The sequence below is a fragment of the Malaclemys terrapin genome, chromosome 5, assembly GCF_027887155.1.
Source record: "Malaclemys terrapin pileata isolate rMalTer1 chromosome 5, rMalTer1.hap1, whole genome shotgun sequence".
NCBI classification, from domain to species: domain Eukaryota; kingdom Metazoa; phylum Chordata; order Testudines; family Emydidae; genus Malaclemys; species Malaclemys terrapin.
The window spans coordinates 45,672,481-45,699,728 of NC_071509.1; the positions used below are offsets into that span (position 1 = coordinate 45,672,481).

At 44.4% G+C, this 27,248-nt stretch overlaps 1 protein-coding gene across 5 annotated transcripts in view; it reads right to left on the minus strand.

Moving 5' to 3' along the window:
- The window catches only part of APBB2 (amyloid beta precursor protein binding family B member 2), a 329,064-nt gene that overhangs the window by 219,829 nt on the left and 81,987 nt on the right, over positions 1-27,248 (minus strand). For all 5 annotated transcript variants that reach the window (XM_054029786.1, XM_054029785.1, XM_054029778.1 and 2 more), the window contains exon 2: positions 25,812-25,921. The gene's annotated coding sequence lies outside the window, so the exon portion shown is untranslated. The remainder of the gene's footprint in view (positions 1-25,811; positions 25,922-27,248) is intronic.

Genomic DNA, 27,248 nt, shown 5'->3' on the forward strand with positions numbered 1-27,248 from the left:
TTAGATAAGTTCATGAACTTGATAAAGTGCCCTGTTCTGTTCATTTCCTCTGAAGCATCTGGCACTGGCACCTGTTGGAAGACAGGATACTGGGCTAGATGGATCATTGGTCTAACCCAGTATGGCCATTCTTATGTTCTTTATGCCAAAATGGCTGTCTGCCTTTGCTCATATTCCCAAAGTCTAATGTCTCTGTCTGAATACCCAAGGCGGCTTTCTGGGAGTCCAGGCTCCATCCCCCAGCATGACCATTAAGTGGTCTTCCCCTCCCTGCTCATTTTACTTGATAGCTTTGTTTACCTTCTATGTAGATGCATTTTACTTTGTCCTCTGAGGTGTTATATGGCTCATTTTACACTGGACACAAGAAAAAAGGCGAAACAACACACTTTTGACTAGGACATGCTGGGTTTATGCACTGCTTGCAAAACACCTTTTAAGAACTTATTTCCATCACACATCTATAATTCTTTATACACTGCCTGTACATACATCACACAATAATATCAATGATCAGTGTGTTATCAGTTTACATTATACCTCACATGACCCCTTTTACATACAGATTAGGACAACAGTATGTATGGGCAATGAGTGTGTCAGGCCTGATGTGAGTTATGGTATGATGTATCCTTGGCCAGTTGCCAATGAGAGATTCCCTGGGTGACAAAAGGTCATTCATGATTCATATTCATTATTTTTCTCCTGATAACTACTATCAATAGCTATTTTTAAAATTATTCATTTCATTTTTTTTTGGTGTGCGCCTCTCTTCCTCAAGGTGTGGCTCCCCCTCTCCCATTCAGCCTATCAGGACTAACAACTAGAGCTAGGTGAAATTTTTCTAGTGAATAGTAATTTCCCCTACAAGGAAATTTTTCAGATCACCAAAACTACAGACAGCCCCCGGGTTATGCAAACCCGACTTACGCAAATTCCACACTTACGGAAAAAGTTCCGTAAGCTAGAAATAGGTGGGGTGGGGGTTTTTTTTGCGTAATGATCAGGTATATGTTTCTGACTTACGCAAAATTCAAGTTATGCAAGGCGTTCTGGAACGGAACACTTGCACAAGTCGGGGAGCGTCTGTATTCATGTATTTGGGTCACATATGACAAACAGTTTTAGTTGAAAAATTTTTAGAAAAAAGTTGAAAGTTTAGTTTGTAGTTTTTCATTTAGAACCAGTGTGTCATTTTCATATTTTGCCAATAAAAAAATTTAAAGGGTGAAGAATATCCAAAAAACTGCTGAATTAAAAAAAAAAAAACTTTTTTTTTTTTTTTTACACTTCTAAAAAGTTTTTCATTTCAAAGGAACATTTAAAAAAAATCAATTTCAGTTCATATCAAACTACCCCCTTCCCTGTTTGTTTGTTTTTTGTTCAGTCCCAAAACTTACAAAATCCATTATTCATTCGGCTCTACTAACAACAGCTATCTTCCTAATCTGCATGGGCTCCCCTAAAGCGCCCCATTCTTGAAAGCCTGGGGGAACAAGGAAGCTTTGCCTATAAGTTACAACATTTTCCTTTCTCTCTAATTCATCATATTCCTTTTTTCATCCTTACTTTCTGTGGTTCAAAGCAGTTGATTTTTTCCCAATTCAATCTCGGCTATTTTTACTCCATGATTAATTTCATCCCCCTCTTCATTTATATATAGGCCTATTTAACCCCCCAATATATTTTTTAAAACTTATTTAATTTAATTACTTTGTCTCATATTAACCTATTCTATCTATTGGCTGCCTTTATCTTTAACTAACATTAAATATTCTTGTTTGGGTGCCTTGTTTAGTAACAAGTTCCTTACAAAGGCACAAGGAATAAGAAATGATCAGTGTCTTATTTCCAGACAGACTGTAGTCTGTTGTGCTTTGTTTTTTTGAGATTCCCAGCAGCCATCTACAATGATGGATTTTATCACTATCTCCCACTGGACCTTACTTACTAAGGGCCAATTCCTGCATTCATTAACTCAGACAAATTTCATCATAGATTCCTTAATTCTTCAAAAAATGCTTTCCTGAAATCTAATACTTTAGTGCTTCCACGTTCTGTAGACCCTTTCCTTGCTAAGCTAAATTCAAGTAGCTTATTGTCACTGGTTCCATATCTCAAACCTAGATAATATATAGAAGTTCAGCTTGTCAGTACAACAGCTGTTTTTCGTGTTTTTGGAGGTTTTTTAATTCCCATGATACGGACTTCACTTCATCACAAAGTACAAGAAAGTGTCAGTTACAGATACTGAATTATGTTAAGACAAATGCAAAAATAGTCAGTAGCAGTTCTAGTGCCAGATGCTCAGATGATGTAAAACAGCATAGCTTCATTCACTCCAGTGCAACAATGCCAAATGACACCACCAAAGGATCTGCATTTGGCACATCATTTTTTGCCATTTTTTAGAACACACTGAGCTAGAAGCAAAGTTACGCAAAGACAGTAAGATTAAGACTCACAAAAGGTATTTCAGAACATATGGACTAATGTTACATGGCCCTCAGACTCTGGGCAGCAAGTAATACAAAGCTGTATGACAAAAAATGGCCTGATCCTCAGTTGTCTTGCAGCACGCAGAATCACCTGGACCTGTACAAAGTGGATGTAAAATGCTACCAAATCAAAAACCAGCATTTTACACCTCTTCACGCTCACTTTGCACTGGTATAAATGGCTATACGGTGCAGGGAAATGGAGAATGAGTTTCATCATATTTATTTTGCCCAACATCATTTCTACATTGTAGAAATAGTGGAAATCCAGCACTAAAACGGTAAAGTCTATTGTAATGAACCACTTAACAGCATGTCCTGCCTAATCATAACAGCTCAGAGTAAAGGCTACCGCATTAGTTTTGACTCAGAATTTCTCTACTTGTGTATGTTTCTATTATAGCCTTACAATTATTTTACCTTCATTTTATGTTCCTGCATATATCTGTAATAAGTATTTATCCTGTACTATTGCACATTTTTTTAAAAGGTACATATCTGGACATTAAATTATTGCAGTGGCTTTCGGAGGTCTCGCCATTGGGCTCTGCGCAACACAGGGAGCTCTTCTGCTGAAGACCTTGAAATCTAAGATGTCAAACCAGTCAGAAGTGACTTGATTCAGCATTTTCCGTATAGAGCACTTGTGTGGCAAGGCTATTATGCCTTGTCAACCAGCTGACTTGCATCATTATATCTGACATACTTTCCACTACTTCAAATCTACAAAGTTACTTTCCTCTAGCTTTATTATCCAGCTATACCCATAGCTTTCCTTGGCACTCTGCCTAAATTCCCATCCATTACCCATGCTGGTGCTACCTCCACTTTCCACTACCCATAGATATTACATAATAATCTATTAGGATTTCACTTGCAAGAAATTTGAGATTTTCTTGGGCTCATTTTTGTAAATTTGCTTTTCTTCCAAAGTTTCTCACTTGCCGAACAAAGCATTTACAGTTCATTTACAAGATGGACAGGTAGTGCAGAAGGTGGGTGGATAAAGTGAGCATTAAGCAGTGAAGGCTTTCATTTGCATCTGCACGTTATGTTTTTTAAATGAAAAAGGTCTCTAGTGTTGCAGATACTTCAATCAATCAGTTCTACTCTCATCACTTGACAGCTTATCACTGGAAAAGAGGGAGCATCTGGAGGAAAGAAAAAAGGATTAGATCAAGGGGTAGATTTTCAAAAACACCTTAGGAGAATAAGTTCCATGGATGTCCAATGAGATGTAGGCTCCTAAGTGCATATGGGCCAGACCTGTAAAGTGGAAATTTTTTTATTTTCTTGGCTAGCTTTTCATTTCTCCGACATCAGTCTCTGCCGCCCTCCCCTAACATGGGTGTTCATCTAATGATGTTCTCCTATATTTGACCAATTAGTACAGTACTCTTAAAATCTAAATTAGGCCTGATCTACACTAGGAAATTAGGCTGGTATAATTACGTCGCAAAGAGGTGTGAAAAATCCACACCCCTGAACGATGCAGTTAAGCAAACCTAACCCCCGTTGTAGACAGCACTAAGTTGATGGCAGAATTCTCCCATCAACATAGCTACCACCTCTTGGTGAGATGGATTACCTATGCCAAGGCGAGACGCCCTCCCATCGATATAGGTAGTGCCTTCACTGAAGTGCTACAGCAGTGCAGCTAGTGGGAAACAGCTTCTCAAGATTCCATGTTTCTTTTAAAACAAAGCATGTGAAACCAATGGCCACTGTCTTTGCCCTAAAGTGGCCTAAAAGGATATAGGGATTCAACTCCCTTAGATCCCCTTGAAAATAGCAATCTGCATCATTCAGATCCTGTGGATTTCTGGAAACTTAATTTACTGAAATATTTAACCCAAAATGCACTATTGAGCTAATGACATTTTTCAGATGTCAGGAAAATAACCTGCTCTCTCCCTCTCCTTCTCCCCCCTCAATCCCCCGCATTTATTTACTCATTTCTTTTCTGAGCGCATGTCTACACTGGCAGAGTTACAGCGCCGGACAGAGAACGCTGAAGGGAAACTGCTGTTGTGTGTTCACACTAACAGCTGCCTGCGCAATAGCGTGTTCACACTTGCAGCGGTATTCGGAGCAATGCACTCTGGGCAGCTATCCCACAGAGCACCTCTTTCTCTTCTGCCGCTAAGAGTTGTGGAAAGGAGGAGGAGGTTGCGGGGCATCCTGGGTCCTCTCCCAGTGCCCCGTGATGCATTGCTTCGCATCCCAGCAATCCCTGTGCTTTCATCCGCATTTGGCGCCATCTTTCCATGGTTTGTGTATTGTCTGCCCTGCCTCTTCAGGCTGCAAGAATGGATTCCGAACTGCTGACCAGTATGCTGCTTGCTCTGACCAACACGTCACAAGTAGCAGTGGAGTTCTTCCTTAAACAACAAAGTCAAGAGGAGTGCGACATTGATCTCACCACACGTAGTAGCTATGACACTGGCTTGTGGTATTCACGGAGGTACTGACCACAGTAGAATGCTGCTTTTGGGCTTGGGAAACAAGCATTGAGTGGTGGGATCACATCATCATGCACATCTGGGATGATGAGCAGTGGCTGCAGAACTTTTGGATGAGGAAAGCCACATTCATGGGACTGTGTGATGAGCTCGCCCCAGCCCTGCAACACAAGGACATGAGAATGAGAGCTGCCCTGCCGTTGGGGAAGCGTATGGCGATTGCACTGTGGAAGCTGGCTACTCCAGACTGCTACCAATCGGTCGCTAACCAGTTCGGAGTGGGAAAGTCGACCATTGGATTCGTCTTGACGGAAGTCTGCGGGGCCATTAATCGCATCCAGCTCCGAAAGACATATTTGCATATTCCAATTCTGGCACCAGACTTCCTAGCCAATGAGTACATCAATCACAAGGGGTATTTCTCAATGGTTCTCCAGGCGCTTGGGGATCACTGTGGGCGTTTCACAGACATTAACACAGGCTGGTCTGGAAATGTGCACGATTCACGCATCTTTCAGAACACTGGCCTGCTCAGGAAGCTGCAAGCCAGGACTTTCTTCCCAGACCAGAAGATCACTGTAGGGGAAGTCAAAATGTCCATTGTGATCATGGGAGATCCCACCTACCCCTTAATGCCATGGCTTATGAAGCCATACACGGGGTAACTTGACAACAGCAAGGAGCGGTTCAACAACAGGCTGAGCAAGTGCAGCATGAATGTTGAGTGTGCTTTTGGCCGTTTAAAATCCCACTGGTGTTGTCTCTATGGGAAGCTGGACCTGGCCGATGACAATATTCCTATGCTTATACCGCATGCTGTACACTCCATAAGATTTGTGAAGGGTGAAAGCTTCACTCAGGGCTGGACCGCAGAGGCTCAGCGCCTGGAGGCTGAGTTTGAACAGCCAGAGACCAGGGCTATTAGAGGAGCGCAGTGCAGGGCCATAAGAATCAAGGATGCCTTGAGGCAGAAATTCGAAGCTGAAAGCCACTAATATTTGTTTCTATGCTCGTGAGTGCAGTGCTTGTAATGCTAGGAGGTGACTGGTGCAGACGATCCAATATGTGGGTTTAACATAACTGTCCGTTGCTTTGCAGGGCTCTTTTTGTTTTCAATTAATAGAATACAGATTGCTTTCAAACTAACACAATTATTTTATTAAAAAACAACAACCGGAGCAGAAAGTCAAACCAAAAAAACCATCAGCAGTGAGGGGGATGGGGGGAAAGGAAGGTCCCAGAAGGAGGAGAGGTCCCAGTACGACTAAAGATGTGTCTATGTCCAGGGATCATACCCAGCCTTCTCCTTTGGAGTATAACGCAGCGGGTGATGTACTTCAGCAGGGCCAAACTGCAGAGGGATGGGTGTTGACTGCAGTGGGTAGTGGGCGTCTGCAGTGCCAGACTGCGAGGGGGGAGGAGCGGAATGCCGCAGGTATAGACTGGAGCCAGGAGATTGATAAGAGTGTGTTGGTGGTGTGTGGGGGCAGCATGGGAAAGAGTTTTGCTACAGCGGCTGCAGGGGAGGGCGGGCATGGAACTGCTCAGTTTGAAGAACTAGTATCACCTGGAGTGTGTCTGTTTGGTGCTCCTTAACTTTTAAGAGCCGCTCTGTGGCTTCATTCTGACATGCCGCATTCTCCTTTCGGTCGCTCTTCTTGCTGTCCCGCCACTCCTTCAATTCCTGTTTGTCGGCAGCGGATTGCATCACAACACCATGCAGAAAGTCCTCCTGGGTTCTTCTTGGCCGCTTTCTAATTCTGCGCAGCCATTCAGCCACTGATAACAAAGGGAGAGGCTGGGCTCCCAAGGTCATCTCTGTGAAGTTTAAATGCAACATTTTATAGAAGCAGTATTGTTTGCAACACAGAGAACACTGGTTCAGTGATTTAAAACACAGCCAGTACTCACACACCTGTCACTAACTGGCTGATCCCAGGCAAGCACACATGAGCAACAAGAGCCCCAAAATGGTGAGTAGCCGCAGGGGCAGGGTAAATCACTCTTCCCGGACCCTGCTGTACACTGGGCACGTGGCTCATAGGGAGAGCAGCACGGGGGGGGGAGGGAAAGGGGGGAGAGGCTGAAAATCATTCCTGTCCCCACACTTTCCACAAGATGTGATCATATTGAAGATATCTCACTGCTGAGGGTGAGCAGGGACTCAAGGGAGGGTCTTCTCCAAGACTGCAGCTTCCGACCTGGCTCCTATGCGGCTCGCCTATGTGCAGCAATGGTGTTCCCCCCACCCCCCACCCCATGACGGCACAGTGGTGCAGGAAAGTTACTGTTAATGGGTCAAGAAACAAAGCAGTTCTGCTAAAGAACCCGTGGCAGCAGATTGCCCAGTATCTCCACTAGAGTTTCCTGGAGTTCTCTGAGGGAGATTCATATGAAGTGAGGGAGTCTATCAACAGCCTGTTCTGCCACTCAGACTAGGCATGTGGTGGGAGACAAGCCTGCTTTCTGCAACCCTCCTGCCCTCAACTCCTCGCTTCAGCGATTTGATTCACAAAATCAAATCCACTTACCAGGGGCCTCCTCTCCTGTTTGCACTTTGCCAAGATCCAACAGCTGTGACTGGCTAGGCTCCTCCGGGGTAGAAAAGAGCTCCCGGTTGCATGCATCTCTGACCTCCGAGTCATCTTCTGCCTCTGGGTCCCCCTCCCTGCCCCAAATCCTCGCCCAAGATTTCCTCCTCCTGGCTCGGTCCACTTTCGACTGGCACGCGAGCCACCGAAGTATCCACAGTGGTCTTCACAGTGGAGGGGGGGTTGCCACCGAGTATCGCATCCAGCTCTTTGTAGAACTGGCAGCTCATGTGCGCAGCTCCAAAGTGGCGGTTTGCCTCCCACGCCTTGTGGTAGGCGTTCCAGAGCTCCTTCACTTTTACCGTACACTGCAGGGTGTCCCGGTCATGGCCCCTTTCTGTCATGCATAATGAAATTTGTCCGTAGGTATCATAATTCCTATGGCTGGAGCACAGCTGGGACTGGACAGCCTCCTCTCCCCAAATGCTGATGAAGTCCAGCAGCTTGGCATTGCTCCAAGAGGGGGATCGCCTGGTGTGTGGAGCAGGCATTGTCACCTGGAAAGATGCGCTGAGACCACTGCACGTGTCACCGAGCAAACAGGAAGGGGACTTTCAAAATTCTAAAGGAATTTACGGGGTGGGGATGACAGTTGGTCACTTAAGGGCAGGGCAATAGAGTTCAAACCGATGACCAGAGAGGCGAGAACAGACATTGTGGGACACCTCCCGGAGGCCAATTGCAGGGCTGTAATCGACCACGGTGTCTACATTGGCACCACTGCGTTGTAGCCTCGGCACAGAAAGCTCTACATCTCCCGTTGGGGTGGTTTTTTTACGGTGCTGCAACTGCTCAGTTTCTGTGGCTCCGGAGTTACAGCGCAGAAAGCTGCTTTACTGCGCAGAAACTTGCCAGTGTAGACAGGTGGAAACACTGTAGGCTAAAACCATTATTTACATGGAAACACTGTTCCTTCAGATCACAATCATGGTTTTGAACGAAATGCGCATTCAGAGAGACATACTAAATAATTATACTACTTTGCATTTCTACTACACATACCAGCCAAGGATTTCAATACGGTTTACAGAAATGGGGGCAGAGCCTCAGGTGGTGCAGCTCCAGTGAAGCTTCTCCAATTTACACCATCTGAAGATTTGGCTCACGGGGCCTGATTTGCCATTTGCCATTCTTATACTCCAGTTTTATGCCAATGTGCTCATCGTGCCTCTATGGAGTTGGTCCTTGTCCAGCCAGCCAGAAGAAAAAGTATGTTGCCCCTTTAAGGGCTTCCCTTAAAACAGGTAGTGGAGGGGGAAGTTTATTGGGCACTGCAGGAAAGACCGGGAAGCAGGGGCACTGCCCTTCCTGCTGATTGGAAGAGAGAGAGAGAGTGTGCATGCGCATTTATATCCCATGCAGCCCCAAGGAAGACCACTTTTACTTGGATCGGACTGGCAACACCCACCCATGAAATTTTCACAAGGATCAAGTTGCCAGTCACCCCTTTTTTCCTGGGGGTTGGGAACAGGGCTATGGGGGGGCAATTGTATTGGGGCCCTGACAGCCTCCAAATGTCTGTAACTGGGGTGAAATGGGAGGAGCCCCAGATAAGATGATGTACTGGATCTCAAATTTTTCTTGCCAGACATGGCTGGGAAAGAATTTTTCCTTCATTGCCAGATAGGCCAGGGAGGGGGTTCAGTTTTTCCATTTTCCCTACAGCAGATCTAGGACCCAATGGGACACAAGCGCGGCGGGGTGAGGGGGAAGAATTAAAATGTTGCAGCTTAGTACATAAAATTCATGGTTGATGTCCAGTGCAGGAACTCAGTATGGAAGGAACATGGTTATAGGATAAAATGGACTGGAAAAGGATTTGAAGGAAAGCATCATTTAAGCGAGCCAACGGGGGGGGAGGGGGTTGGGGCTCCCTTATCTGGTACAGTGGGGAGCTGACCCCCCCTTTTTTCAATTCCCCCCTTAAGGGAGCTGAGGAAGGGGGGTTTTGGGCTCCTACGTCTGGAACAGCAAGGAGCAGACACCTGACTTTTTATAGCCCCATTCCTTCCTCATATGAGGGACAGCAGTGGGGGTCCCAGCAGCAGGATGGCTGGGACCAGGTTGGGGATTGTGTGGAAAAGACTGAGGAAACGATGATGACTTACACTGTACAATTTATCATCAGGTACTTTCAGATATTTTAAGTGAATAAAGTTGTGGCCTAATTAATCCACATCCATTACCTCCTGTCTTTCTTTCAGCTTGGCCAGACAATGCAACTCTACTGATTTCAATGCAGTTTTACCAGCATAACACTGGTAAATCAGGAATGAATTGGTCAATAATCAAGCCTCACAATAACGATGTGAGGTCAGTGCGGTTATCCTTATTTTATGGATCAGGAAAAGGAAGCACAGTAAGGTTTAATGACCTGTACAAAGTAACACAGGAAGTTTGTGGTAGAGCCAGGAATATATACCCTGTACTCTGAACTTCCACTCCTCTGCATCACCCACAGGACCACCCTTCCAATAAGTATGCCAATCATGATCGTCCTGCTTTCTCATTCATGTTACTATCATCTTAAATTACGACTCCTCATCTGGATCTTTTTGGCAGGCAGACCAATATTATATATTTACTCTGAGGCATACAGTGAGTAGACATTTGTATGCATGGTTTAACAGTATGTTAAAGTAAACAGTGACATCTCATCATAAAGTACTGCTCTTCTTGAAAAGAAGAATGAAAAGATAAAGCCTGGGTCCTGCATCTCAACAACACTAATCTAGGATTGGTGAAATGTACTCTTCTGATTCAAAGGCAACAGTAGGAATTCTGCATGAGGATTTATTTATGCTTCTCAAGATATATGTCAATCAAGAGTGAGCTGAAGCCAACTATTCTGCAACTACGTTATGAATAAACTGTAACTGGTTAAGTTATACACCATAACTTTTAGCAGACGGAATGCTGCTGAAATCAAATTTCTAATAGCAGCTTTATTTGTGGCAATGAAAGGCTACAGAGTGGTATTAAAGAGAGAGAGCGAGAGTGTGTGCGCATGTGTGTATTTATTTATTTTGCTCGAATCTCAGATATGTATCCCATAAAACAAGAACAAGGTAACAGAGAGTGAGACGGAAAAAGTGACAAATTTAAAATTGATAATAGGATTTTTTTCCCCCAAGATGCATGGTTAGACTATGGGACTCATTGCCACATGTTAACATTGAGACCAAGATCTTAGCAGGATTCAAAAAAAAGGAGTGAACATTTATACAGATGACTAGATCATCCAGAGTTCAAATATAAGGATTAAAAAATATCCATGAGTTTGGGAAGGTATAAAAATCCTCTTGCTTCAGGATATGTCATCCTCTAATGGGGATCAGAAAGAAATTTTCCTTATATCTTCCTCTGAAGCAGCTAATATCAGCCACTGATGGACATTAGATGGGCCATTGGTCTCATACAAGATATCAATTCTTACGTTCCTACCTTTTTCAAAATGAAATTTCCTTTGCATCTGTCCCAGCTGTATCAACTGACAGATGGGTGTCTCTCAAAGGATTAAGTTGCTATGAGCTGGTCCATACAAGCTGCTCTAGGAGCATGCAGCATTCCATTTTTTTTTTTTTTTGAAAGTACAGTCTAGCCTTGAAAAGTGGAGGTATGGTCCAATGGTAAGGGTGTTCACCTAGTACTTGGGAGACGTTGGGTCAATTCCCTGCTCAGCCACAGACCTCCTGTGTGACCTTAGAAAATCACACAGTCTCAGTGGACCATATTTTTAAAGGTATTCGGTGCCTAAGGATGGGATTTTCAGAAGCACCTAGGCATCTAATTCCCCTTGAGTTTAATGGGAGTGCATTTGAAACCCCCTTAGGCATCTAGCTACATCTTTAGGCACCTAATGCTTATAAAAAATCCAGCCCACCATGCCTCAGTTTGCCACCTTTAAGACTGGGATACCAATACTTCCCTACCTCATAGGAGTGAGTTGTGATGATAAATATATTAAAGATTGTGAGATGCTCAGGTACTTCAGCAATGAGGACCATATAAATACGTTAGACAAAACTATTTTATGCTAAATTATGCTCCCAACTTTTGCTGAATTAACATACAAACGCCAGAGCACACATCAATCTCTCACACTGCCGCTTTATGCGCTAAGCCGGGGTGGGCAAACTTTTTGGCCCGAGGGCCACATCTTGGTATGCAAATTGTGTGGCAGGCCATGAATACTCACGAAATTGGGGGTTGGGGTGCGGGCAGGGGTGAGTGCTCTGGGTGAGGGTGCGGGCTATGGGGTGGGGCCAGAAATGAGTTCAGGGTGCGAGAGGGAGCTCCAGGCTGAGGCAGGGGGGCTCCAGCTGGGGGTGCAGGCTCTGGGTTAGGGCTGGGGATGAGGGGTTGTGGGGTACAGAAGGTTGCTCCAGGCTGGGATGGAGGGGTTCGGAGGGCGGGAGGGGGATCAGGGCTGGGGCAGGGGGTTGGGGCACGGGACGCGGTCAGGGATACAGGCTCCAGGCAGCGCTTACCTCAAGCAGCTCCCAGAAGCAGCGGCATATCCCCCCTCCGGCTCTGCATGCTGCCCTGTCTGCAGGCACCACCCCGGCAGTTCCCATTGGCCGCAGTTCCTGGCCATAGTTGCGGGGGTAGCACTTGGGGCGGGGGGCAGAGTGTGGAGCCCTCTGGGTGCCCCTACATGTAGGAGCCGAAGGGGGGACATGCCACTGCTTCCGGGAGCCATGCAGAGTGGGGCAAGCCCCAGACCCTGCTCCCCGGGAGCTCAAGGGCCAGATTAAAACGTCTGAAGGGCCGGATGTGGCCCCCGGCCGTAGTTTGCCCACCCCTGCACTAAGCCACTGTACATAAAGTGAGCCGATATCATCGGTGATGGACCTCACTGTCCTGGAGTCTCTCCTCATTGCATTATTGCAACTCATCATCCCAGAGCACACCCTAGTGACACTGTTATCTATCCCCTGTTGTGGGGCACTTGGCCCTACAGCCTGGTCCCATACCTTATGTCTTAAATAATATACTTCACCAGTATTAAAACACAGGTAACAAACCAAAATGTCTTCTGCCCCACCCGGGGTCTTTCTTCAATTCCACTCTCTTCACCAAGTGACATCAAACAAAACAATGATTAACTACATCCCACACCAACAGATTTGAGATTTCAGTCTCTCTTCCAGTTCCCCTTTGTCCTCTGTCAAGAACACCAACCTGCAGAGTTATTTTCCTCGAGTGCTGACCTCCCTCTTAGAGGCCCACCACAGAAGCTAAATCTGGCTCCTATACTTTTGTTCATCTCTTCCCTCTATTTCTGGGCCCTTCTTCAGCTTCTCCACTCTGGATTTCCACTCTGCCCCTCCCCAGGGCCCTTCCCCTGAGGAGAGGACACAGGGACTCCTCACCCCTGGGTCTCCTCTCCCTACTGCTCTTAACTCATTCCTTTATGGCAATCACTCAGCTCCTCCTCAGCCGAGACTGATACTGAGTTGACCCCAACATGCCCTCCAAGGCTAATTGGATCCTCAGGCTACCTCAGTAAGAGCTGAAATGTTTTGTTTTAATTTTTAAAAAGACAGAAAAAAGTCATTTCTCCTGCATTACACCAAGTATTACCACTTCTTTCTTCTCTCACATTTTGTTGATTTTAATCAAGTCAAGACATAGTAGTCCAATAAGAACCAGAGATACCTGTATTAAAATTGTACAAAGAATATATCATTGTCACCCAGAAATACTGTAAAAATGGACTACTGAATATTTACAATTGGACTACCAAATATTCACAATTAAATTTACAAAATAGCAGTTTAGACGCCCAACTGGACCAGGAACCTTATTGCAATACTTGGTTAAACCTTATTACAATATACAAGTGATGTATTAAGATGAATCGTAGGTTATTCTTTCATGAGTTCAGTATACTCTGTGGGCTTGATTTGCCACTGTGTTAATCTAGTTTTACACTGATGTAAGTCCATTGAAATCACTGGCAAAAAATAAGAACAGTGGAGTGATGAATCAACAGGCTCTGTGTACTTAATGTTCTAAAAACATTTAATCAAAAATCTAAACAATGGTCGTAAAATCAAAACAGTAATTAGAACACACTTCCTTCTGACCCACCCTCCATACCACATCAACAAGTGATGCAACATATAGGATATGAAACTTAAAGTGAATTATTTGCAAGGATGATACATCGTGCAATAACAAAGACATCCACCATCTCAGTGAAAGACACCAAAAGCAGATTTTAAAACCAAGTCATTTGGCATGTAGTTTACACTTAAAGAACTCAAGTTCCACCTTTCTTGGATTTAATGTAGAAGAGATCCCATTAGGGAAAGGTCAATACATTTTCACACTCTTAAGAAACAACATCTTTCAGAAAGAGCGAGTGTTGTGGTATTTACACTCAATATTTCTAAAAGATGCTGTTTAACTGAATGAAAACGAACTTACTTCCCACAATGGTACCATTCTGCATTAAGCTTGCAAAACAAGAAGCTGCATTCAGTGAAAGTAAACTAAAACTTAAACAACTACTCCACAGTGACTTTTACCTGTTTTTAAAATTCCCTTTTCAGTTTCTCCCCTCCCACCCCCCATGAGGTGTTGGTATTTCCTCTATGTTTGCAAGGATACTAGTGATACAGTTAGCAACTTATTTTTGTTTGCAAGGATGATATACCAGGTTGTAAAAATGGCTGAGCCACATCTTACACTGCCCTACACCACAGGTTCCACTGATATTACCACTGGCAAAACTGCACCATAGGGGAATGATGGCTACCAAGTTTGCAAGTGCAGATGCAGCTGAAAAGCCTCTAATCTTTCATTCTCCCTGAAGCAATAGCATAGCCATCTTATGAGAGTTTCCCTAGGGCTTGATTTCCTTCCTTCACAGTTGATTGTGTGCTGCTTCTATAGGAAGCAACTCAAGCTCTAGAGAATCGCTGTTCTGATTCTGTAGATAACATTTTCCATTCACAGCTAATAATTGCCAGCCCCAAATAAAGATAGAGAATCTGATGCAACAGCACAGGCTTTATTTCTGAGAATGAACTCTTCTTGTGCAGATGTTCATCAAAAACTTCTGTTGACAGAAATGGAAGCCTTTTGTTTATCTACAGAAGAGAGACAGCAACAGACAACTCCAGAACAAGCTTCCCTACCACACTAATGTACCCCACCGTGTCTGCCAGAAATCACTGCTTAACAGATGAGCCCATGAGATTTCAGACCCTTTGCTGACTGTGCCAAGGAAGATTCTGATGCAGGTGCATCTAGAAACAGATTTCACACAGCAGACTCCTTAGCAGAGATCCTATGCTAACTAGTAACTTGAGACTAATGTGTACCAGTGATCTAGATACTAACAACTCCATATTCTACTACTAATTCCTTAACACAAGGATCATTTTAAACTGTGTCACTACAGAGGGGCCACTGGTTCAAATATGGCCCAAGCTGATAGCAACCATCAGTTTTTAGTAGGCTTTGTGAAATGAGTTGATGGTTTCAGTTCAGTTCCTAATGGACAGGTGTACACATTACAAAAACTATTGTCTCAGCAGAGGCTCCAAAATAGTCAAGGAAAGTGAACTGTCCTGTTAGCCACAGCAGTGGTCCCTCTAGGGCAGGGATGAAGAACATGGATGGGGATTGTGGGGCAGTTTTAGATCTACTTATTTTGTTTTTTGGAGAGGGGACTTCAGTCTCAAAGGCATCACATTATTATTTAACGTATAGGTAAGAACTGTCCCATTTTACAGGTGAGGAACTGAGTCAGAGACTAGTGACCTGATCTGCAGAGGTGTCAAGATCTCAGAACCTGACTTCCCTAATGCCATACAAAGGAGTCAGTGTAGGTAACTCGAGAGTCCTGACTTCCAATATCCTACTCTAGTCATTAGACCAATCACAAGAAAATCAACTTTACATCATCAAGCTAAACAGTTAAGTGAACTGGAATGCACAAAGTCTACCGTAAAACTAGACCTCACTCACTGCTATAATGGGTGACTAATTCTTTCTCAGCCAAGACACTGAGGAGATTCCAAAATACTCAGTAATCACTGTCTCCACAAACAGTTTCAGAACCTCATCTTAGTCACAGAAAAAAGTACTAATTTCATGTAGACTATAATGCTCAGAAATGAAATTACACCATCAAAAGAAAGTTGCCAAACAAGAATAATTAATCATGAAAGAACTGCTTAAAACTCTTTAAAGTAAAGTATGACTCTTAAATACTAAAGATTAGATTGTCAATTTACATCTGCCTGGATCAAGAGATGGCAAGTAACAGGAGAAGGAATGGGAGAGGATTCAGATACCAAGTGTCACAATTCCTTCCCTGACCTCCCCTCTAATTCTGGGAGGGGAACAATCTACTACTGGATTAAACCAACAACAATTATCTCTAAGAAACAGTGCCAGAACAGCAGCACTAGTTGGCACATGTGGGGCAGAATCAAGGCCATGTCGCTGTCTACCCATTCCCTGCCCATACATGGGAGGGACAGTAATGGTCCCACAAAGGCTGCTCTCTGCATACTGTGACCCACTCTCTTGGGACTAGTAGGACAATATTTGATTCTTCTACAAAAAAAAAAAAAAAGATGAAGCGTTTTACAAAAACAACAAAATTTAAGGGGAATTCTAGTAAAACTGAAGCACTGCAGTCCTGATTCCTATTGACGAATGTTTATTTACTAGAACTGATAATGGTTTGCATTTCCCCAGAACAGTTTTCCTGGGTTTCCTATGTGGAAACTTGGTATGTTCATAGCTCTTCTAATGCTAGTACAAGATGAGACACTAGTCACCTGTTGCTTGCAAGGAAAAATGTTCAGTTCCTGGCCAAGACAAAGATATTCAGCTAACTGGATGCAGAGAAAATAGATGATTCTCCTCCTAATTTCCTGACACTCAACTAAAAATAGAAAACACTCATTATCCCATTTTTGTGCTATTATAGCACAACTACAAGTTTATTCACAACAGTAACTCTGACAATTTATGATGTAGGAAATGAAATTTCCTTGTGGAAAAACAAAGCGCTGACCCTCACTTCCTACCCAGTATCCATTATATTAGTTTATGAGACAGTATTTATAAATGGTGGAGTACTTTGTCTTGCAAGATTTCAAATAAAATGCTGCTCTAAGCAATTGTACAGCTTTTTAAAAGCTTCTCCCACAATAAAGTAAAGCTCTACATTTTTTTTGTAAAAATAAGAAACTATGCAAAGGGTTACATCCTTTTTAAGGTCTCCTGGACTGCAACTTGCCAAGCAAAATAAATTATATCCCACTCACCAACAAAATATTTACAATTAGACTCCAGCTACATTCCAAGAAATATTAATGCTTACATTTGACAAGAAATCAGAGTAATTCGAGTACTGTTTTATGAACCCTCTGTGTAGAAAAAAAATGCAGTGTAAGCCAAAAGCAATTCAGGGTTTGAGGGCTGTTTTTCTGAAGTTCTGTGTACTCAGCTTGTCGAAAGATAAAGCAAAAATGTCAACTGTAATAAACTGAATGCAAGCAACAACACTGAGATTAAAACATATCTAAAGCACGATAATCAGGAAAAAGATCAGCAGAACTCAGTTATTAGCCCCATGGAAGCCAGTCATGCCTTAATATTTCTGTCAGTAGAGGCTAACCTTAAACAAGCTTGAAAATGAAGAAATAGATACAACAGCCATAAAAATTAAGATAATACTCCAAAGCCTACAAACAAAAAATCTGTAACACATGAATTTTAGCATTACTATTTGTACTGCAGAAGCCACAACCAAGGTGTGGCTCCATTTTGCTAAGCACTGTACGCACTGACAGCCCTGAGAAAAGCTGACTAACTAAACACACAATGGGGATGAGGAACAGAGGTGAAATGACTTGCCCAAGGTAACATAGCTGGGAACAGACCCCAGGTCTCCTGACTTCCAGTAGAGTGCCCTATCCATTAAACCACACTGCCTCCATCATGAAGCATATAATTTCACTAGAAGGTCTTTAAAATGAAGATGGAATTTGCATTTCCAGATTAACACAGATTATTCTGTGTTAATCAATCAATCAATTTTAGCTGGACAAGGTGGGTGAGGTAATATCTTTCACTGGACCAACTTCTGTTGGTGAGAGAGACAAGCTTTCAAGCTACACAGAGGTCTTCTTCAGGTCTGTGGAAGCTTGAAAGCTTGTCTCTCTGATCCACAGAAGTTGGTCCAATGAAAGATATTATCTCACCCACCTTGTCTCTCTAATACCCTGGGACTGACACAGCTACAACAGCGCTGCATATAACAATTTCAGCAAAACAGAGAGATTTGCTGGTGCATTTTGTGCTTCTCTAGAGGTGCAAAAGGACTGGAAAGGGAGGGAGAGGCTCACCAGGAGCAGGTGGAAATACACTCCGTGATCCACTTAGAGATTGCTCAGCCTTTTGATGGGTCAGATATAGCCAGACAGAGATGGGAAGCAGTGTTCCCTCTAATTTTTCCCACCCATGTGCGGAATGAATTTTGTTATGTGAACCAATATGGAGATGATTTGAGACACATGACCTTCATACTAGTGCACATAACAAAATTCACGTGGTGGGGGTGGGGCCGAGGGGTTCAGAGTGTGGGAGGGGGCTAAGGGATGGGACAGAGGGTTGGGGTGCAGAGGTGTGAGGGCTCCATCTGGCGGTGTGGACTCTGGGGTGAGGCCAGGGATGAGGGGCTCAGGGGTGGGGCAGAGGGTTGGGGGGGGAGAGAGAGAGGACTCCGCCCAGCAGCATCTGGGCAGGGTGCTGGGGGGGGGGGGGGAAAGAGGCGCTTCTCCCCATTGTGGCAGCTCCAGGGCTGGGGCTGCAGGATAGGCGCCCCTCCCCCAGTCCTGGCAGGTCCAGCCGTGCCACCTCGGCCAGGTTTGCGGCTGGGTTCAGGCCGGGATAGGGGAGCTCTGGCTGCAGCAGGTCTGGGCCACAGCAGCGGCACCCCTCCCCCAGCCAGGTTCCTTGAGCACCTATGCGGTGCAAAATAGGCTGCTATGCAGCCGCATGCCCACACAGCTTACAGTGAACTTAGGGGAGACAGCCTAAAAGGTTCAGGTCTTTTAAGGTAATAGAGCAGGGCTCCAGAAATGTCCAAAGACGCCCTTTCTTCTTCAGAATATGGAAATATCAGAGTAGGGAAGCCTCTTCCCCTGAATTCTGGCAGCATCTCCTCTATGGCTCCTAAAAGCAGCAACAAGGCCCACTTTGCTGGTAACAAGCTGTCATGAGAAAGGTCCCTGAAGAGGGATGAAGAAAGTGTGGGCAGGGGGTAAGGAGTGAAACTGGATGAGTGAAACCAGCCAGAGTGATGATCTCTAGCATCCAATAGCATGGCAGATCACATCCAGTGGAATGGTGCGAGGTAGCTTCCAAAGGTCATGCTCTCTGAACAGCTCTGTTGTGATTCTTGACAGGCCCATCAAATTTGCTAGTGAGCTGCTGGAGCAGGGTGCATCATCAAGGAGGCAGAGAGGCAACCTCTGTTGTACCTGGGTTTCTTCCAAACCTGATAATCAGTTTGTCTGGTATGTTAAGATGGATTCCTCCTGTCTCGTCAGAGGTTGTTGATGGTATAGCTTGCAGTATAGAGCTGGGATGTAGAGTTCCCAGGGAACACAAGAGTGCAGGGCACTGCCTGTCTGTTTAGTTGATAGTTCCATGCCTTAAAGGGGCAGGTCTTTGACTGTGGCCTTCACTTCCCTGGGAATGCCCAATACTTGAAGCCATAGATCTGGCCATGGTGTCTAAAGCATACACTGATGCCTTGAGGGCCATCTTGACCATTAACTGCCCTTTTATCATTATTTCTTTGAGCTCTAGCGTGTTCTCAGGTAGGAACTTTGATAGAAAAGATATTACTCAGTTCCACATCTGCGATGGGGTGGCCACCCTGCACAGTTTAAGATGGCCAGGCAGGCCAATTAGCTCCCCGGGCTGCACCTGAAGGAGCCAGGGAGCAGGGAACTAACTGAGAGCAGGCTCAGCTGTGCAAGAACAGGTGGGGCCTGTATAAAGCCGGGTAGCTGGCAATAGATAAGGACTGCTGGGAAAGGCTACAGGAAGGCAGGTAGCAGACAGTCCCTCGGAAGAGGGTTGGGAGCTGGAACAAGCAGAATGAGAAGGAGAACCTGGTGTGTCAGGAAGCAGTCCAGGGAAGGAGCAGTGAGGGCTGGAAGAGAAAAGCCCAAAACTGCTGAGGTGAGGGTCCCTGGACTGAAACCTGGAGTAGAGGGTCAGTCCCGGTTCCCCTGACAGCCATTGAGGGAGAGGCGCCATGGGGCAGTGAAAGGGAAGACTGCCTAGGACTGCTAGGGTGAAGGGACTTTGTTACCTCAGAAGAGGGGAACACTGAATGACCTAGCCGGAAGGCTGAGTCACAAAGAGGACACTGTGATTCCTGGGGCTCAGAGAGAGGCTGCAGACCAGAGGGAGACAGAGAATCATAGTGTGCAAACTGCAGACTGGGTGTCAATCTCAAGAGCTAATTCTCAGAGTGACCAGGAGGAGGCATCCGACCAGAGGTGAGTGGTGCATCCTGTGGTCAGTTCAATAAGTTATATACAGCCAGTAATTGAAGGGAGGCAAAGGAATAGGATAACCCACAAAACAGGTCAAGCTGCTATGGGTCCTTGTCATTTGGGATGCTTCGGTTCGATGTGGATTTGCCTACCTGGCTGAGATGATCAAGGAGGCTGGATTGGGATGGGCACAGAAGTACTCAAACCCTTTTTGAGGGTCTTCATAATGCTTCTCCACTTTTTTTTGTGGTGAGTGGTACCATGGCAGGTGTTGGCCACAGGGCCTTAGTGGGATCAAACAGTCCTTTGTTTATTGGGAGGGCGATCCAGGCCCGAAGTTGTCAATACGTTGAACAATTTATGAGATTTTTCTTGTATGACTAATACCTATTTCTAGAGTCTCTGCAATCCTCATAAGTAGTTTTTGAAATGACTTGAAGTCATTTGATGTCAGAACCCATGCCAAGGACACCACTTTGTTGGTGGCAAACTGAAAGGTTCTTAGGTGGTAGGTACAATGTTGTTGCTGCTCTTGCCTCTTCTGGCTCCCCTTGGTACTCCACCATAACCGGTGATGGTGGTTTGGCCAGGGATGCCACAGGGCAGTGTGATCTTTCTCTTCCTAGACTGGGATGGCAATCAGCTCTTAGAAGCATATGAAGGCAGACTCTGGCAAGCCCACGGTAACAAGCCACAGGGATATAGAATATCAGGGTTGGAAGGGACCTCAGCAGGTCATCTAGTCCAACCCCCTGCTCAAGGGGGGGACCAATCCCCAGACAGATTTTTGCCCCAGATCCCTAAATGGGCCCCTCAAGGATTGAACTCACAACCCTGGGTTTAGCAGGCCAATGCTCAAACCGTGAGCTATCCCTCCCCCCTGCCTGATATTGGCCAGATCGGTGCTATTCCTGATGCAGTGAGGGTGGCTGAGCTCTGTAAAGAGAACCACCTGGTCTTTCTATTATCTTGCCCACAGACCTCAGCAGAGGGGGTTCTCTGCTCGAAGATGGGAATGTGTGCCTCAGTGACAGAGAGAAGTACATCACCATTAGGAGTAGTGCCAAGGTATACAAATCTCTGGGCACTGGGGTCTGCATCAGTACTGGTAAGTACCTTGGTACTGAGGTCATTTCCAATTCTTCCAAGGGCATGTTCAGTAGCCTCAGTGATTCTGCTGAAGGCAACAATATAGAAGATGGTTTCATCAGCGCCAGAGAATCTTTCTCCCTCTGTCAGGGAGGTAGGCAGTCCCTTATTATTAGCTTTCTATGATGTGTGGGGCTTAGTGATTTTCTCCTGAGAGACCTGATGTGTTCTTTCCTTGTGGGAAGACACTGAGCTCCATCTGGAGTCGCTGCACTTGTGTTCAGGGAGGACTCTCTCAGTGCCGAGCCTTGGTACCAGAGGCGTCAGTGTTGGCTCTATTGGTGATGTTGTCAGCTTCAATGCTGGCGGTGTCAACGTTGGCAACTGGTATTTTCTTGGTGCTGTGTCTCTGCATTGGTTTTAGGTGATGTTTGTCTGCTAGGTGGGGCATTCAAGGAAGCTGGCTTGCCCAGTACTTGATGAGTTCTGGTACCTGTCTCCTCCTCGTATGAAGAAATCTCCATAGACTGTTCCAGCAAGTGAAAATTCAGTCACTCATCCTTTGACTTGAAGATAGCAACTGTCACATTGTGCATTTATCCAGTATATGACTGTAGTAGAGTGTAGCAAGGCCCCCTTGCTCCTGCTTCTGCTGCATTCACAAATCACTCAGACCCTGGGGCTCAGCAATCACTGGTGCAGTTTATGTACAGCATGCGCTCCTACCACCTTCTCACCACATACAGCTTGTCAATACGTTGAACAATTTAATACATTTTCAGCCTTAAAGACTTCTCAGCTTCTGCACCCAGGAGGGAAGAGCTACCACTCTCCTTCTACTCTCTGGCTCCGCACCCTCCCCACCCCCACATTCCTTTCTGCCTCTGGGCCTGTATGTAGCCCCAGGCTAATTAGGCTGGCAGCTGTTTCCCATTTGCCAATGGTGCAAGTTTCTCTAGACAGCTCCAATTTACCTCCCTTAATTGGAGCTATCGTGCGAGAGGGCTGGCTCAGGAGTTCCTGCCTACTACCCTGTCAAAATGACACTCTCCCAAACAGAAGAGGCATCTGCTGTATCCATCTTGTAATTAAATTAGCCCATTGCAGACCTTGAAGCCACAGGTTTACAGTCTGCCTGTTAAGGCACCCTGTACAGGATGAGTATATAAGGGGGGCTGTACAGGAGAGTCTCACCATCCTGCTGCAGGGGTATCGCAGCTGCCACATTCTTTGTGCCCTCGTACAGGAGCATGAGGAGGCACAGGGTGCATGCATAGCCTATCAGTTATTGCTATTCATTAGACTCTGATCTTGCACACATTAGGGACAAGCACACCTACAGTGGGATCCATACTGACATACTCAAAGAACTCAGAGTTAAGGCAGATAATGCCTTGAAATTTTTAATCTCTCTCTGGCTCAGTGACCTTTACACTTTGAAGAGCTAAGAGCAAGGTAAACTGGCTTAAAGGTCTTCACTGTCCTGAGCTATTAGCCTGTATCCTTGTAGCCATTCGAAACATAAGGAGCTGAATCCTAACCCATGAATTTAGTGACTTGGACAATTTAGGAGCTCACCTGGAAGACAAGAAAAAGACCTAAGCCTGCAAGAGCTCCTGCAGCCCTTACAAAAATATGCAGAACCATGGTTAGTGCTTATGGTTTTCAAGGAGTTTTTCCAGAGTAAGGATTGCAGGTTCATAGCTTGGGCTCGGTTCTGAAATCCTTACACAGCACCAGGCTGTGAACCTTCTTTTTGCACTCTGCTTTCCAGTCTGAGCTGACACCATTCTTATATAATCCCAGCTGGTAGTCACATGATTCAGTCACCTGTCCTATTCCCCACCCCCACCTCCAAAAATCCCAACTCCTGGTGATCCTTCCAGGAACTACCGGTCCCAGAAGACCTGTTCATAAAAAGAGGCTCCATTTGGAACAAGGTTGGCTGGCCCTGTCCCCTAAGAGGACCAAGACAACCCTGTTATAGCCCTATAATATTTAAACTTGTCCATTACACAATGTAATTATGACACAGGCAAAAAAATTTAGTGTAGGACCTTTAACTCATTGCAAGTATTTTATATTACAATGCAAAAAGTGGTCCCTCTACTCTTTGCCTCTCCCTCTTTCAATTATTGCATGAGTCTATTTTTTAATTCAAGTAAATTACTGAAATAGCATGAAATGAATTTAATACAAATAGTTATATGTGCAACCAAACTGATAAGTATAAAGCTAATCAAGGATATTTGAAAAATCTGCCACTAAATATTGTTACATGAGTATAACTGGATTAAAATTAAAAATAAGATTCCAGCTACAATTAGGGCTTGTCTACACTTACGGTGCAACTGCATTACTGTAGCGCATAGTGAAGACATTAACTACGCCAACAGGAGAGCTTCTCCCATTGGTATAGATCTACACCGGCAGTTAGGTCGACAAAACCCATGAGCAACACAGTTATATCGACATAAGTTTGTAGTGTAGACCAGAGCTAAGACTGCAACAAAAACACTACAGAAAAAGAGAAAACTACATTTTGTTTATAGCTGAAATACACCATTTTAAAAGAGGACAATTCTTATTTCCATCTAGTACAAAGTAACTTTTGTTAAGAAAATGGACAACTAAGTGGATACCCACAGTTAATGACCAGAACATAGATATGGCAGAAGTCATATGAACTGCAAATGAACACTCAGCCAATGATCCTGTGAATTCTTATTCACAACAGTAACATTCATGTATAAAGTTATATAATATGTAAGAGTGTGCAAATGGATGTTTCCTAAGTCTTGAAGAAGAGCTCTGTGTAAGCTTGAAAGCTTGTCTCTCTCACCAACACACGTTAGTCCAATAAAATATATTATCTCACCCACCTTGTCTCTCTAATATCCTGGGACCAATGCAGCTACAACAACACTGTATACATTAATATTTAATGACATTTGAGGAGGGTTCTTTTGTTTACTTTTCTTAAGGAAAAAATGGAGTTTCAGGTACCTGAAGAGTGAACAATAGTAGAAGCGTGTCAATGAAATTCAGACCCGTGTTTTTGTTTTCTGTGTATTATATTTTTGTTTGTATAATTGTAGGTACCATAAATGCTCAAGATGCACAATATTATGATGCTACAGTCCAGAAAACTATTTATAGTTCTTCCTGAGGTCTTCAAAGCATCTAGTACGATATTGCACATGAAAGTGAGTTGGTTTAGACGTTGCCTCATACTTAAACCTATGAAAAGACTTGGGATGAGTGTACAAAGCTTCTTCCTGACTTTTGTTATGAGATAGCTATCAACTGGCTGGAGAAAAACAGCCCTAATTTGTGTCACAGGCTAAAGCTGCCGCCGTAGCCCCAAAATCAGGGGAGCACAAGAGAGGGGAGCAGGCACCATTCTCTGTGCTGTCTGGTCCGGCACAAAGCACAAGGAAACTGAGTGACACTGAATCTGGCCAGAGGTGTTGATCAGTAGCCCAAGTACAAGCTCTCCTGAGAATATTTATGGCCTGGACTACACTTCAAAACTGTATCCACCTAGCTATATCACTCCAGGCTATGAAAAATTTTGCTCCCAACACTGTAGTTGGATCAACCTAACCCCCAGTGTAGGCGTGGCTAGGTTGATGGAAGAATTCTTCCATCAACCTAGTTTCCATTGCTCAGGGAGGTGGATTAATTACAGTGACAGAAAAACCCCTTCTCTCAACGTAGGAAATGTATACACAATGGTGCTACAGTGGCACAACTATCACACAACTATGCCCTTAATGTGTTTGGGAGGGACTTAAAGCAGAGAGAGCACTTCTCGATTGGGAAAATGAGTGGTGATGTAAATGTGTAATTTTTAACTGCCACTTAGCCCCATATAGACCTAGACAGTGTTAAAAAATATGTTAGCCGATTGTGGTTAGTACTAAGATCTACCCAATCCTGACTGACTAAACCATTTTTAAACATCACAGTCTCTCTCTTAGTAGGTGCTAAGTAGTGTTTAAAAATGTTATTAACTAACTTGTGTTAGCCAATAGGTTTTAAACAGTCACTCATCTTCCCAGTCTAGACAAGGCCAAAGATAGAAACCGCAATCTGACTGGGAATTTAAGCTTAGCCTACAGATAAATTTTGTATAAGTATATCTATTTCAGATAGGGGGTGTAATTTTTTTTAAACCATAATTGTTAACCCAGTCCATCCCCTCGTGTGGATGCTGTTATATTGATATAAAGATGCCTTACACCAGTACAGATATTCCTATATGAGAAGAGGAATAAGCTATACTGCTACACAGCACTCTTATACAGCACTAGGGGCTTATAATGCTTTAGCCATACCAGTATAATTAAAATGGCACAATCTGTGAGTGTAGACAAGCCCTTACACCCACAACTGGTTTTAATTGTGCTTTGAAAGAGCGGTCTCATCTGCGTGAGTTTTGTTCCTTTAATTTCTCTTTATTCAAAAGCATTAAACAGAAAGTACATGGATATTGTATATAAAAAGACTGTATCCTGAGTCAGCCACCACTCACTTCCCTCTCAGCGAGGAAGAAACGTACTCATGAATGCCTGAAAGCTGAGACAATAGGAGTACAGAAAATAAACCAACAAAATTACTTACTCTCCCCAGTTCTTTGGTGGAAAGCTTGTATGGAATGGCAAGTTTCTTCAGCCCTTGCTACTAACACCAGCAGCACTCACCCTCTGAGGACACACGCTGAAGAAATTAACCTATAAATGCGGGTGGGGGGAAAAACAGAAGTATGTCACATACAAGTCAGAAGTTATCCAAAAGCTCTTCTAAACAGTGAGCAGAGGAGAAATAAGTAAAAACAGCTAAACTCCTGAAGATGAGAGTTCTTACAGCAACACAACAGTTGGCAAGGTAGCTCAAACCAGTGGCTTCCACTGGATTTAGAAAGCACTACAGCAATTACTTGTAGGTCCCCTTGGAAAGTGTCCACGTTAAAAATGCACTCCCTTGGATGAATGGGGGAAGAATGGAGGTAAAGGGAGATCTGGATCTATAATCATATAGTAACCCAGAAAGACGCGTCCTCAGTTTGTGCATGTCATTAGTACAATGTCTCCTGCAGGAGAAATCATAGGTTGGTATGAGACACAATGACATCTAAAGCACGTAAGGTATAGTAGTTGTAAACTCAAATGGACAAATGACCTTTTAAATTATCTCCATCTCCACATCACTTTACAGATGCCTGTATTCTTTCCCATACTCCAAAGCATATTTTTTTATAAAATTAACAATTCCCTTCCCCAATATTAAGGATCAGTATGAAAATAAAACATGTGCCTTTAAAAATTAACACAGATGAATACCAAACCCTGAAAAAGGCAAAGTCACTAACACCAGGTTTATAACATAACATTAAAAGTATTTTCGGTTTGGTTCTTAAAGGAACCAAGCAACTAGTCTATTTTTTGGAAAAGGAATAAATGTATTTGGAAACAGTAGTCTTGCAATCGGTACACTGTATGTCAGTCCAGATCCCAACAGTATAGTCTCTCCCACTCTAGACAAATGATAAAGGGTGAGGGCTTTTGAGTATTGAAAATATATTGGAATCTTTAATACAGTTGTAGAAACAAGGATTCTTTCTACCACAAATACTAGGCGTTTCTCAAGTGCGGCCACCATGATGTATGCGACCATCAGGGGCTTTTCTTGTGGCCTCAGCCTCCTGGGCTGTGATGGAAGGGGGGCAAAGTAGTGGCCCTTCCCCCTCCCTGGTGCTCCTGCATGCACCACCTTGGTGTGGATTGCTGGGGCCAGCAGCAGGAGTTGGTCCCTGCCCCTCTCTGGAGACACTTAAGGCACAGTGCTGTAGGAGCAGGCAGCTGGTGAGTTCCCCACCTTCCCAGGGACAGTGGGGCTCAGGGTTTGGGCTTCAGCCCTAGGGTGGCAGGTTCTGGACAAGGGGCTTCAGGCTCCAGGCCCCCGTTGCCTCCCTCGACCCCCCCATCGCCCCTGGCTCCCGCTGCCTCCCCAACCCTCCCATCCAGGACTTAATTTGTCCCCAGGCTTGACAGCGCTGAG